This window comes from Struthio camelus, chromosome 1, assembly GCF_040807025.1.
Source record: "Struthio camelus isolate bStrCam1 chromosome 1, bStrCam1.hap1, whole genome shotgun sequence".
Taxonomy (NCBI): domain Eukaryota; kingdom Metazoa; phylum Chordata; class Aves; order Struthioniformes; family Struthionidae; genus Struthio; species Struthio camelus.
The window spans coordinates 106,629,282-106,642,942 of NC_090942.1; positions in this window are offsets into that span (position 1 = coordinate 106,629,282).

The following is a 13,661-nucleotide window of genomic DNA, read 5'->3' on the forward strand; positions in this document are numbered from 1 at the left end:
TACGCATGCCTTGCTACAGCTGGCAACCTGAGACAAAGAGAGACTAAAGTATTTGCCTTGAGTTGTGGGAAGAGCTGGGCACAGGAACCAAATCCCCTGCACATCAGTTCTGCGGACATCTTTACTGGTCTCTTGTAGGAGCCGCTCCAGACATTGATTCAAGGAGAGCTCATAGGACTCTGGTCAGAGGGGCAGGAGGTGCACAAGGAGTCACACAGCCAGTGCATGCAGGGAGCAGAACAAAGGTGAAGGAGCAGAAGAGGAGAGAGCATGGTAACCTGCTCAAAGGCCGGAGGGAGGAGCTGCTGCAGGTAGTGAGAGTTTGGCGCAGTCATCAGGATGTCAGTCCATGTGTGGGTGGGGCGGTTTGGCAATCTCATTGGTATCTCAAAACAGTGCTGTTCCTAAAGGGCTATTTAGTTTTCAGAGCCTAGCACGTGAAACAAAGAGCCATGACAAAGCGGAGAGAGTTAAGAGAAGCAAAAGACTATTGCAGAAGCCACGAAAATAACAAGCAGGGAGAAATTAAGCCTGAATCTTGTGATTTGGGAGGGCAAGGGGGCAAGGATGCTGGGTGAAGAGAAGGCATAGCAAAAAGTATTTAAGAGGTGGGGATTTGGGGGCAAGGAAGAGGGAGAGATGATATAATACAAATGAGCAAAGGTGAAACAAAGAAAGAAGCCCATAGTGAATTTATCTGAATTTCCGTTCCAATGCTATCTTGGAAGAAAACCCCTGTTCTTGTGATGTTGTGAAGGCTGGGACTGCAGTGTTGCTCCTGGGGGGATTTGGCTGCTGCTGAGCAGCCTTACTGTTGAGATATATTTTAGAATATACCATGCAACAGCAGGTGTGTGCAATTAGAGGAGCGCTCTCCAAAATAGCAGGCGGCTGTCAGTTTTTTAGCAAATGGTGTTACCCTATTTTTCTTTGTCCAACTGTGCAGAAATTTATTCTAAGATGCTTCATCTTTACAGAAACATTTTTGAAAAGACCTGTTATTTTTACCCTTCTGTTGCTTTTTGTGACCAGATAAGGAGCAGAAGGCTATTTCAATGGCCACTGTGGGTGAGCTGTGTCTCACTGGGGGAAGTTAATGAACTCTAACGAACAAGCGAGTTTCAGGCAACCTCACCCTCTGACAGCAGAGTCCAGATTTCCTCCTGACTGGAACTTAATCAAATTACAGTGATTGCTACCTTTGCAAAGCATTACTGTTGGTATCATTTACCTTTTTATGGTGTTTCGCAGATATATCGCACCTCAGAACACTCTTATGTGACAAGTTTGCATCTAGATCCTCGTTTCCTTGAAAAGGAAACTGAGTCATGGCGAGTTGCATAGTTCAACCAAACCATGCAGTAGTCATGTGGCTGACAGGTTGATAACGGTTACGTGCACTGTTGTCTGCTTTCAATACAAGACCAACTGTCATGATTATATTTTTGTTCCATGAAGCTGTTTGAAATTAAATAGTCTTTAAAAAATACCCACCAAAAACAGTTTAGCCTAGTGTGTTCCTGCGTTTTATTGCTTCTTGGATTAGGGGAATGCCTTCCCCCTGAACAAATGGCTATAGCTGTTTGTGATGTAAATCAGAGATACCAGAACGTGTCTGAATGGTAGAGGCGCAGATAAAATGTAGACACCCGTTAGGTAGTTATTTTTTCTAAACAATAAGGGGCAGAAAATAGACTTACAAACCCTCTGGCTTCCTTGGTTCATTTCCAAGTGCTTTCTGCTCAGAGATGGGAGTGAGATGGAAATGTGCTCCAGCAGCCCTAGGGAACCGCAAATTGTAGCGGAACTCGGCAGTGAAGCTGGCTGCCAGCGGAGGGTGACATAACCAGGCTGGTGTTACTCTCCAAAGTGGACCAGGAGCAGCTAATGCAAAGGAAGGTCTCTTCCCTGTACCAGTGCTGTGGGGCATATGCCTGTTTTGGGGCAACTCCGTGGACTGTATGAGTGTATGGGATACCTGCCACTGGCCGGGTACTGTGCTTGCTAGAGCTGCATCTAAGTGGGCTGCTGAGGGATCTCACAGGGTTTAAGGTCTGGATGCACCAGGGCACGTTGAGAGGTATTCGGCAGCTGTAGGGGGCTTTGGGCGCTTCCAGAAAGAGCTGTTCTCCCTTACATTTGTTCCCAAGGTTCATATGCAGGAGAAGTGAGTGGTGAAATCTTCCCGTGAAAAACTTCTGCTCTGCTCTAGCACAAAGGATTTTCCTGTTCCTCCAAATACACTTTACTCCAGAATGTTCCTATGACTAGCTCTCTAATTGAGTGCAATCAGTAAGTGCTACCTTTACCTCTGGTCTCTTGAAGTAACTGTGGCTGCTCAAATCTCAGGTGTTGTAACTGGTAGCTCTTCGCTCATGCAACATGGGGAAGAGTATATGCAATGCTCCTCTTCAAAATCAGAGGCCTCTTTGCACTGCGGCCAAAAGAGGCTTCTTTTGGCTTCTTTTGGTACCACCCTTCCCAAATGCAGCGGTAATGACGATATCCCCGTACCATGCAAGGGCTGATGACTGACCACAGCAGAGTCTATTACAAAGTAGTCAATCTAAGCCTACGGAACTGTATCACTCTTGTCTCTACTGCAGTCTGTCTGTTGTTATGAACCTTATAGCCAGCTGCTTTGTAAGCATCTCTGGAAATGGAAAGAATGTTTCCACTCCTCATTTCTGTGATCCTTTGGGGAAGAATCAGCAAAAGTAAACTAAATGCCGCCACAGGTCATTGCCTTCCACACGAGGCACCATTCATAGTATGGCGTGCAGATTTTTTTAGCTCATCTCTTTTTCTGCATGCTTTCCCATCAGCAGTTTATCTTCCTTATTTTGGTCGGCAAAGAAATGGTGTTTGTTGAAGCTTGCAGGTCATTGTTATATTTCTGAGTCTGTGTAGGTTATGTGAGACAGTTGGGAATTTAGAGTCTTGGCATTTAGGGCCAGCATCATTAGGAAAGTTTTTAACATTTTATTCCTGTAGGTTTTAGAAACAATATATCAGACAGTTGGTTGCTCCACGCACCTTTTGCCTGGGACACGTGATTTTTTTCCTCTCTTTTCCTTTTTAATTATAGGCTTGGGCATTTAGGCATTGCCAGCGCTGCAGCAGGAGAGTTAGAGCCAGACTGTATGCTGAGTGACATACTGATTGTGTAAAGGTTCATCCCCTGTCCTCTAGCCTAGTGCAAAAGATACACTCCCTGCCTTCTGTTTTTCTTTTGTTCAAACTTTGTCATCCTAAACTGGATGGCCCACCGCCATCTGCTGCGTTTGGTAATCTGTGGGATCATGCAGACTCAATTATGCCTCTCTCTGGGATAACAGCAGGCAAGTTTTCTCTTCAACTTTAAAGGGCATTTTTTCCATGTAAATGAAGACTTAGATAAGTAGCATCTTCCAAAAGCAAGCTCGTTAAGCTGTTCCCAGCTATGTCACACGAGTTCTCTGTTTTTGCATGGTAGAACTGTCTAAATGCTGAGGAGAATTGCCAGTCTTTCACCACTGCCGAGATACTTCATGCCAGGGCTCAGTGCTCTGACTCACTGTGGCAGATGTACTCCCCTGTGGCAGCATTTAACCATTTGGCATTTTTAATCTTTACCACCTCCATTGCTTTTTGTGAATATGCTCTACACTAAGTGATCTGGGATGATATTAAAAAATGGTGCAAGTGTAAATTATTATGGATAGCTACTCTTTTCGAAGCCCCTAGGGGAGAAGGGCTACCAAGAGATGATTTTAAACCTTACAGTGGGTTCCCAGCAAAGTAAGCCATTCCGCTATGCTTTTATATTCATACAGAAGTGACTAGAGAGTAGGATTTGTGTGTTTGATATAACCTGTAAACTCTGCCACCTTCCTACTGTGGGGTGAGGTGGGGAGACATAACTGTAACCTGGGGTGAAATGTTATCCTTTCATTTTGCTTCGGGCTTAGGTTGAGCTTTGAGGCCCAAAGGCTGCTTCCTGTTTTCTTCTTTGCCTTCACTGCAGGTGGCGGACCGGATGAGTTTCAACACACAGTCAAAATAGACTGGTTCTTTCAATCCTTTTGCATTTTCTGTAGTACCCTGGTCTTTTTTCTCCTTTAATATATAGGCCTCTGTAATATATGAGGGTGAAGATTAGGCCAAGTGGGGAGCTGTCAGAAGAGGGGACATAAGCCTCGTCTCAGGGACCCATGCTATTTACATTCAAGACATTTCTGGCCCCACCAGCTGTTCCATGTGTGATATTTTCAGAAGGGCAGTAATCCACAGGAGGTCAGGAGGGTGGAATTGTGTGAATACATTGGGTGTAGGAGATCAAAACACTTGGAAGTCCTTAGGCCTTGTCATGACAGAGCATCAGGATCCCAGATGACTATGGCTTGTAGACTAGGAGAATTCAAGGAGAACTTTGAATGTGCTGCTCGTATGGCTAGGGAAGGCTGCTTAGCTGGGTGTTTGTTAGCAGTGTTAAAGAGTCGTTTGTGTTCACACTGTTGGCAGGACCACCTGTTCTTTTTTGAACAATAATATATACATGTGTGTTTGTATAAAAATATATATATGTATATATATATTTTGCTCCATTTCTGTGTTTATTTTTAGCGCTTTCTAAAAACCCCCAACAGGTTTGAAAGATGCTGTGGATTGTAAGTGGTGCCTGGCGGCATTGCTCACATTGACAGTTGTCAGAATTTCCATGATAAATCTCTGCTTTGAAAGGCTTATAGCTCATCTTTCTATTCTTGGTCCTGCAATTCTCATATCCTGGGGGAAAAACTTAATTTTTTTCCTCTGGATTTGTGAAAATCAGTTTTGTTGTTCTATAAGAGAGCTTTTTCAAAGCAGGCCATGAGTCTGATCACTTTATTTTTCAGTGGCTAATTGCAAATGTATTGCAGGTCTCTTTAACATGTTTCATATGGGCAAATGGAACAAATATTTTTCATATCACAGTGAAACAGATACTCGATGATGTGAATCAGTCGGGAGGCAGCAGCAGTTTGTTCCCCACCAGCAGCGAAAGGTAGCACAAAAACAGCTGAGTTATTGCAGAGGCTGAGCAGACTCCAGACCTGGTGTATTATCAGCTGCAGAGTTATAGGCTGAGTGTTCCTTGTATCAAAACCAAGCAGAGGGATGAGATGTACCCCGGCTGTTTTGGGTTTTTTTTTCTTTTTTTTTTTTTCTACAGTCATAAACAAAGGGGATACATATTCCTTATTACTTGCAATCAGCAAGAAGAGTCCACTACAAATCAGGAGCTGATGATTTTAATGAAGAAACATACACAGGTATCCCTTATCATAAACTTTGATTTGTATGTCCATAGCATCCTCCATCCATGCAATGCAAAGCAGCTCACAGGCATTAATCTTTGCCATCCCTAGTGAAGTACTGCAGATGTCAATATTCTGATTTCTAGTGCGTGCACAGGAAAGACAGTGGTGTGAGGAGATTTATTGACTTGCCTCGATGATGCAGTGAATCCATAGCAAAGCAGAGAATAGCACATAGGAACCTGAGTCATGCAGTGGTGCTGGAAAGGACTGAATTGCATCCGTTTTTAGAGTTTTTACAGCTCTTGAAAACTATTCAAACGTTAGCTGCAAGTATGCAGGTAGTGGGTGCTAATTCAGAACGTGACGGTAGTGAACTTGAAACTGGGTCCTAACACAGTATGAGAGTTGTGGGGGAAACATGGAGAACTGAATTGGAATCAAAGTCAATACAATTTCACATGCAGCCTTCAGTAGGCCATTCAAACACAGGTTACACTTTGGCACGTGGGAATAACACTTAATCACTGTCTCTCTAGGAAGGCTGTGAGGTAGCAAGGTGCATGCAGAAAGGTTTGTGTATGCAAGAGCTCCGCTGTTTTTGAAGCTATGTTATTAGCTACTTGAGTGAAGGATATGACCTTTTCCTTCAGGTCTTGCCTTACATCCTCGGACCGCCATGTCTACAACAATGTTGGTATTACAATCTGGAAATAATCCTGCATTGTTTTTGTACACGTTGCATGGGTACATGCACAGGGACTTATCTAGGTTTTATAGTAGCTCCAGACATAGAGTTTAAGCTGTTTTATCCTCATTTTTCTTCCTCTGCAATTGACTTTCCTTTGGACGTAAAGTTTTGCTCATTCTGATTCCCATGCCTGCCTCTTGTCGATCTCGACCTTACGTTCCCATAGGCTCTCAGCACCCCCTTAGCAATAGGTCAGGGCCACTATGCTCCTTTCTGGATGGGGATTTCAGGCAAAGAAAGGCTCAGTGACTTGTCACTTCTCACACCCAAAACTTGCTGGAGTATGGACCTGAGACCATTCTCCCAAGTTTTAGGCTGGTGTCTGAGCTGCTTGCCAGGACTCAGTGTCATTATTTGTTGCTGTTCTGACCCCTTTTGGGGCCTGTTCTGATCCCGTCAGCTATACCAGTCAGGGTTTCATGGGTATTTACGCTGCTACCAGTTCTCATGTCTCAGTTGGGAGTCATTTGATGTGGGTGGCTGAGATTGCTTGAGAGAAAGAATTTGAAGTATCTCAGGCAATGGTATAGTTAATGTCGGTTTTGTTGGAAGACTATTTTTTAATATTTGTTTTAAGGATAATTGATATATATGAGTGTGTTTTAGTTTTATCTGTGCTGTGGTTTCGGTCATGAAAAAGAGTCAGAGGCAAAACATTCTTGGTGTTGGAGTTTAATAACCTTCCCTTGTAAGATAATAGAATAAATGGGAAGATGCAACTTGCGATTTAAAATCTCCAGTGATAACTGGACCATAAGGAAAGGATAAGGCAACATTTTTCAAGAAGCATTTGTTATTTCTGAAGAAAGATTCTTAGTCAAACGTGATCACAAGCTGGTAGTGTTAACATAGGAAACAGTGAAGGGAATGTGACAAGAGTCCCTTAGTGAAAGGCTTTATTACATGATCTCTTACTCTCAATTACCCTAATTTGAAGTGGGGAGCTAATGAATATTGCTAAATGAGTTGAAACTAACAGCAGCACTGTGGACAAAAAATAATCATTAAGACCTGCACTGTAGCAACTGCAGCAAAGTTTTTACAGATTTGTAGATTTTAATGCTGGGCTGACCAACTTTTGACATCCTGTTTCGTGTAGGACAGAGGACCTTCGCCAATAATTTCTGGTGGGGTCAGTTACTTCTGTTAGCAGCAAAGCGTACCTTTTTAAAACACCTTGCAATAATTAAAAAACCTATCGTATCCCTAGACTGTATTTTCCAATTGTTAATTACCTCCCCGTTAAAATAATAGCTCTCATGGTATGACTTCTGTTAGAAGAGCAATTGATTGTCACAAGTTTTGTCCCACTTGTAAGTACTTGCATATCAGGATTAAAATGCTTCTTAGCCTAATCTTAGATAAATGAAACAGAGCAAGCTTTACACTTTCATTGCCGGCCTGTCTACGTTGCGGAGATGTCACTGGGTTACACTGGAGCTGGAGTTACTTGCAAATACAATGCAGCCATGCCTGACTGTATTTGTTTCTGGACCTGGGATGGTATGAATGTGTGTGTGATGCAGGCTTGTCACTTGCTTAGAAATATGTGTAGGGAGAGTGGCAGCCCCTATCTGACTTGTGGGCAGTGGGGTTTGCACAGCTATGGGCTGTGTGACCCACAGGAAGTTGGCTGTTCACCTTACCTACAGAATTGGGAGAGGAAAAGGGTTAAACTTTCCATGTCTTCTGAGAAAACTGTACCCTGCTCTGTTGTACAGGAGACTTGAGCTCTATAATGTGTTCCCCAGACCCTGAATCTTTCTTGGTTCCTTGGCTGAAATTTCCCTGATTGGCTAGGTCTCGGGATATCACCCACAAGTAGCCTTTCTGCATACACCTGTAGTCAGGCAGTAGTGCCTTTTGTCCCATTTGATATCTCGGTGTGCATGCTTTTGAGGACCTGCTCAGTTTCCCAGGTACCTCACTGTGCTGGGTGCCTGTAATGTGCTTGTCTGGTCAGAGGTGTCCATCTGGAATTAGTAAGGATTATTGTAGGTCGTTCGTAATCTAATGAATGTCCTTATTGTTGGTTTAAAACTGGGCACTTTAATGAACTCTTCAGAAAGTCCTTAAATTTGATGTGTTGGAAATGACAAAGATAAAAGGAAATCTGGAGAAACTAGAAATACTGAGAGGAAAGTATAGCCATATCCTGAGGAAACACAAGACCGCATAGGAGGAAAAAATCCAAAGCCTCATTTCAGAGGAGAGAAAAGGTGAGAAAAGACTTCTAGTGATCTGTAAGGGGAAAATGAATTGAAAAAAACAACCAGTGTTTTCAGTGGAATATCAGTTACAAATACAAGTGTGCTTTTGGGTTGCTAGATCATGTTATGCATTGAAGATGATGATAATTTCTGCTATACACATATACCTAAGTCAGGGCTTAAATGGAAGAAAAGCAAGGTGTGAACTGAGCATAGCTTCCTTGGAATACGTTACTTAGCAATGACTAAGTTTAGACATTTGTTTCTGAAACTCCTTGCCTTTAGCCTGGCACCCATCAAACTGGTCCTGTTAAAAGTATTTTTGAAGCTCAGACTTTTGTTCCCAGGCTGAACAGCTGGCATGGCATTTACTTAAAGAACAAACCCAAACAAAGAGCAGCAAGTTTCTGACCTCAAGCTTGCCTCTCCCTGCTGATCTGATTCCTTTTAAGGGTAGGAGCTGGTAGCTAAAGTAATTTTTAGTGAAACCCTGTGCGTAGCTGAATATAAGTGTCGGGTTTTGTTGGCGGGGAGTGGGGGGGGGGGGAAGGGGCTGTTAAAAATGGCATGCCTGTATCAAGTTTCTAGAAAAATCACTAGATGGGTCTTTTGCTTGCTTTATGTTGTCATATATCTATCCATTGCTGACGTGCCTTTTAAGGTTAGGTTCATGTCCAACATGAACAAGAAAATTTAACTCTCTCGTAGTTCCCTAACAATTCCTTTTAGTCTCTGGGTAGTTTGGCCACGTGTGTCTTAGCTCTTCCTGTAGAAATTGACCTTGTGATAAAGAGAAGTTACTGCGTATGATCCACATCCACACAAAATCCAGCTCAGAGTACTCTGATCTAGTTGTGTCAGACAGAGATGTCGTCTTAAAAAAGTAACAGTGGTCTGTAGAGAGCTGATCTTACTTAAGGGCAGTTCAGGCCTGAGGAGGGAGATGGTATATAGGCTTTAGTGCAAAGGATAGGGACTCAAAGAATGAAAAATTGCAGGTTGTCTGCAGAAGTCTCTGCCTTGCTTGGCACTGGTCGTGCCAACAGTGAAGCAGGGCTTTTACCTCACAGGAGCTTATCACATGCCAGACGGATGGAGTTTGAGCCTATGTAATATAGAAATAAAAAGAGGAAAAAGGATCGTCCAATTTACTAATAAAATGTAGCCACCTCAAGGGAGGAACAGTTAATGTAGTAGTCTTGCAGGCTCAGTCCAGGAATAAGTTTAAATGAATAAGTAAATATTGCAGCTTTTCAGAATTTTGCTTCCTGGCTTACTCTAGGGGAATGTGTCTTGGCAACAAACACAATGTGATTACTTTTATTCATCCAGAGACCAGTGCTTTCGTGTTAATAGGTAGGACAGGAAACCCTGCTTTAGCTTGGCAGATTGCGTTAGAGGATGAGGGAGTATGTTTTATGCCTGAGTCGTTATGCTTTCACATGCTTTCACTATATTTGTGCTTGTGAAGTGCAGAGGCTTGCAAGGATGCTTTGAAACCTCCTGTGTAGGAGCACAAACTGGTAAACAGTACTTACATTAAAAAAAAGCTGAGAAATTAGAATTTCCCCAGGGGAGCTCTGTGAGCAGTCAAGAAAGTGGAGTGGTCTTCACTCCTTATCTCCATTTTGCAGTATTCGTGCACAGTTTTAGAGGATTACCAGCTACCTCTCAGGCAGAGCGCAGAACCTAGTGGAAGGGAGCTAAAAATGTGTTTGATGTAACCACTGTTTCTACCAGCATATTACTAGTAGATCACAGTTCTCTGAGATGTTTATTGTTACTGATCTAATCAATATCTATCTTTAAAATATTTTTCTGTGAATTTATTACATATCCTCCAGTGGAGGTGTGGTGTTTGGTTTATGATTGGCAAGATTGGTTATACAATGTCGTTTGTACTTCCTGATGTCTTGAGGAATACACCGCAGCCTCTGGAGTGAATATTTACACATACGAATTTAAAATTTAGTTTTCATGACTGACATTCACTTTCTGAGAACTCTGTGGCTCGTCAAACTCAATTGCTCAAATGTCTGTGGGAAACTAGTAGTGGTATGTGAATGTGGTCTCAGCAAATTCATTTTAAAATATGTAAACGAATGTTCACTGGAGGAAAAATGAAGTATTTCTGCATTATTTGGCTAGAGTGAGTATTATAAGCTCATTTGATCCTTTTTCTTTTCCGGTCATCACATTTCCATGACAATGTTGTAGATATGTACCTGGCACTGAAATTCCTGTGGTCCCCAGAAAGATCTTGAATCATCTAGACCGTATAAGCAACAACCACTTAAAGCAAAAGCAAAGCTACTAATTTAGTACTTTAAAGTGTAGTTACAAGTAATTTTTCCCCCCTAAAAGTGTATCTTAAGAAGTTGCTACACTCCATCCTTATTCTCAGCCCATCTGCGCCTCTTCTGCAGCTGATAACCTAATCACTGAAATGTTGGACTTTATTCGCAGACGTGCGTGTGTGTCCAAAAACTGGCACATGCCATGTATAGGATACCCCTCTGTAATCCATATTTGGGAGGAGATGCCAGAAATCCTTGAGGCAGTTAGAGGTTGTAGGGAGAGGAGGCCTGGTCCTCACTTCACCGCTAAAAGTAAATGCTGACCAGTCCCTTTCCTGGGATTTCTTACTGCAAACCAGTCCTAGTCACAGCTGAGAGCTGAATGTGACGTGAACTCACTGCAGAGCTCCAAGCCCTTGTGCCACATCACACAAGTATTGGTCCCCCCACCTTTGTTTTCTTTAACATCTTCCAGGTTAATATTAGAGCCCTGAACAGGGCTGCCTGGGGATATTTATTTATGTATGTTCCATTTACAAAGACCCTGCTGCCATTTTCTGTCAATGTTTTTGCCATTGGGAAATTCTGATTTTTATGTACCTGATGATGGTTCACAAGGTCAGAAGAAAAGCATCAGACTTCCATGGTAACTTTGCTGAGCAGAGGAAGCCAGTAGTGGGGTATAATTGAAACAGTGACACAGTATTCCTTCTAATGCCTTTCAGCTTCATGCCAGTTTTTAAAGTCATTCTTACTTGCTTGGGTAAGCAGAAGATAGTGCGAGCTACTCTTGGAGCCAGAATGAGAGAATCCACGCATATCATCCATACCTTGACTCTCCTGCTGAGCTCAGGCTTGAAAGTACTCCTGCCATCCTTTTGGCATGAGTGTATGGTTGCTGAGACACGCGAAAGAGTAGTAACAGAGGGGACTCCCCGGGAGACAGAAGTTTCCCTGGTCTTTCCTGTAGGCCGAGGCCTCCTGGCAGACAGCAGCAGCAGCATTGGCCTTGGAGCTGTGCCTCCACAGTGCCCACTGATGCTGGGAGTCTGGAGTGCGCAGCACTGCTGCAGAGCAGACTCTGCTATGCTAACTTCTTGAATCACGAATTTCTGTATTTCTCATTCTTTGGCCATTTGCAGCCCAATCAAGAATGTTTTCATTATTCCTATGAACATCTGATCTTTTTTTTTTTATTTATTTTTTGTATCTTCTTAAGTCCTTGGCCTCAATGATATTTTGTGGAAAGGTGTTTGAGGCGAGTTGATATAGTCTGGCATCTTTTTGCTTGTTCCCTTTTAACAGTCTTAGATGTTATCAGCATTGAGTTTGCTTGAGTATTGCCTTGCTCACATATTCTGAAAGAGGAAACAACTTGTTTCATTTGCATGCTCTGTATCAGCCATTACTTTTAAGTAGCTCACTCAGGTTCTCCCTCATTTGTCTTTTAGCTTCCTAAACTGTCCCACTATGCTGTTTGGAGAGAGGAGAGGGACTACAGGCATGAGCTTGTCTTGATTCCTTGCTTTGTTAGTTTTGGCATTCTAAGTATTTTTAAATATAGCTTTTCCCTTTATAGGAATAAATATTTCGGTTTTAAGAGCTCAGTGAAATGCAGATTTTCCTGCTCTCCTATCTTAGACTCAGCAGCGGATTAATAAATGGCTTTAGAGCAGAACTGAGCTCTGGCTACTTCATACACCAGTTAGAGGAGGCAACGCTGAAGTAATTTGAAGTGTACTGAAGAAGACTGGAGACAGTGTATTTCTATTGTATGTCAGTTCTAGCTCTCACTGGAGAATTCAGAGTTTTCAGAGACTGTGCTAACCCCAACAGGTAAGACTCAAGAAATTAGGGGCAAGTGCGGATGAAACATTCTCCCATGTTCTCTCTTCTTTCCCCCCCCCCCCCCCCCCCAGTATATGGTCTTCATAATGCTATTGGTTAAAGATTGAGTGCCTATCCAAGGGCTGAATTTAATAATATTTATTTAGCTCACAAATATGAAATTGTCCATCCATCCATCCTTCTGGTACAAAGCAATAAATATAAAATCTGTCTGAAATGACAGGCCAGTGCCTCTGCTCACTGGTTGAAGTAAATATGCTCCCATTGTGGTCAGATAGCCCAGACGGCTTTGACAATGGATTCCAAGAATCAAAAGTTTATGGTCTGTCACCAGTGCAAACAGCCATCCATCAAATATTCCTCACTACTTATATCTAGAAGACAGATCTGGTGGGGCTTTAAGCAAAGACTGGCAGAGGGGGACTATCTGCTTTGATGCCGTGTGTTCACTAGGCTGGGAGACAGAGAGCTGGGACGGTGGTACTCCTGTGGTCTCAAAGATCATCAGAATCCCACCTGTGAATGTGCTTAGATTGTACAGGACTGAAATAAGGTAGAGAAGATCCTTATCCTCATTTTTCAGCACTCACCTCTGAGTGCCCATAGCATAGAGTTTTAAAGTCTGGGCCACTGCTTGTCATAAACCAAGAACAGTTTATTAACGAGGCCTGGGTTAGTGCGCATGGAATCTTCCCAAGGAAAACCTAGCTGTGAATATGTTTTAATAAGCTCCTGACTTATTCCTGACTTATTCATCTCTCCCAGCAAGGCTGCATCCTAAGGGACAGTCATGCTCACGGCTGCACACATGCCAATTAAAAAATCCTAGGCCTGTTAGGACTAATCCTGCCTCTTTGCTGCTTTGTGTGGCTGTGGGTGCTGAGGTGGCATCCTCCTGTCGGGACTGAAATCCCCCGGGCCCTAGCTCCTTTGATCTTAAAGTGTCCCTGCAGTTTTTCACAGAGTTAAAGTTCCTTGTTCTGGTTTCTTCATCAAATTCTGATTTCGTTCTTTGTGGCCCCTCTCAGAGTCCTTGCTGGGACCCAGTACTTTACCTCTCTCCTGCTTCCCAGCTTGCAGAGTCCCATGGGGTGGGAGATTATGTGGAGAGAGGAAGGAAAGGCACTTCCTTTGGGTGGACAGGAGGATTCAAGGTCAGGAGAAGGGAGCCTGTGAAAAGCCAGAAAAAGGGAACAAGAGATGAGCTTCAGATGGAGTATAGGAAGGAGAGGCATCAGCTGGGGACAGACGGGGTTTTCTTTGGGCTGGACAACCG